This window comes from Echinops telfairi, unplaced genomic scaffold (genome assembly GCF_000313985.2).
Source record: "Echinops telfairi isolate 266 unplaced genomic scaffold, ASM31398v2 ScPeMD7_2291;HRSCAF=2852, whole genome shotgun sequence".
Classification (NCBI taxonomy): Eukaryota; Metazoa; Chordata; class Mammalia; order Afrosoricida; family Tenrecidae; genus Echinops; species Echinops telfairi.
In genome coordinates this window covers 42492252-42493310 of record NW_022106189.1, presented here as the reverse complement: position 1 = coordinate 42493310, position 1059 = coordinate 42492252, and the positions used below count along the sequence as shown (strand labels likewise).

The 1059-nt window shown below is 51.7% G+C and overlaps 1 protein-coding gene across 1 annotated transcript in view; it reads left to right on the top strand.

Moving 5' to 3' along the window:
- The window catches only part of CUNH16orf46 (chromosome unknown C16orf46 homolog), a 20753-nt gene that overhangs the window by 19051 nt on the left and 643 nt on the right, over positions 1–1059 (top strand). The gene's annotated exons all lie outside the window — the stretch shown is intronic.

Genomic DNA, 1059 nt, shown 5'->3' with positions numbered 1-1059 from the left:
GGAAGTGCGGAGTGCTGCCAGTCAAGGCAGGGCTGCTCTTGTCCCCTCACCACTTGCTAGACAAGCCTGCACTGCTGCCTGTGGGCGCACTTTGGGAAGCAGCTCTGGTGAGGTGGGAGTCCTTCACAGCGTAGATGCAATTGTCAGGTACGTGCCCTTTCTTCTTTCAGTGAGGGGCTCTCCTGTGTGACCCTGCTGTGGAGACAAGGCCTGGCCTTCCCCCATTTCTGTGCAGAGAAGGGACAGGACCACAGCCCATGGGATCACATGTCCGCCCTGGCAGCCTACCAACCAGGGCATTGGTCTCCCAAGCCTTCCTGCCAAATAGCACCCAACATGATGAACACACCCACCATGTGACACAGTTCAAAGTGTGCACATGTGGGGACCCACCAAACCCCACCTACCCAGTCCCGAGGGACTTACTTCCAGACACTGTGAAGTGCTTTGAAAACACTGATCTAAGTCAACAGCAAAATTTAATTTTTTAGAAAATAACTTTTGTTCAGATAAAGTGGGGGGCGGGCACATAATACAGATTTTGGTGAAAACATTTAAATAACAAACACTGTCTTCGGGCTGATGCTGACTCACAGCAGCCCCATCACACAGAGTAGAACTGCCCCTCTGTTTCTGAGGCTGACTCTCGAGAGCAGGCAGCCACACCTTTCTCCTCAGAGGCTGGGGGTTTCTGAGCCATATGGAACGCAATGGAGCTCCTTGTCCACCTTCCACCTCACATGTGCCCTCTCAGCTCATTTGATTTGATGCTTATTTATGGGAGCTGCATCTAATTAACCTTCCGAAATTGAGCGAGGGAACCCAAGGGTGTCCGTGGGTTGAGTGTTGGGCTGCTTACTGCAAGGTCAGCAGTTCAGAAGGTGAAGCTGACTGCTCTTCTCACTATCTGCAGCCTCAGGCAGTTCTACTGTGCCCTGTTGGGGGCTGAGTTGGTATCAGCTCCACAGCAGTGCGGTTTTATTGCACATTTAACAGACTGCAGGGTAGTGAGTGTAAGCTTAACTTTGATAGGCACCTGGGAACCAAACAAGGTGTGTG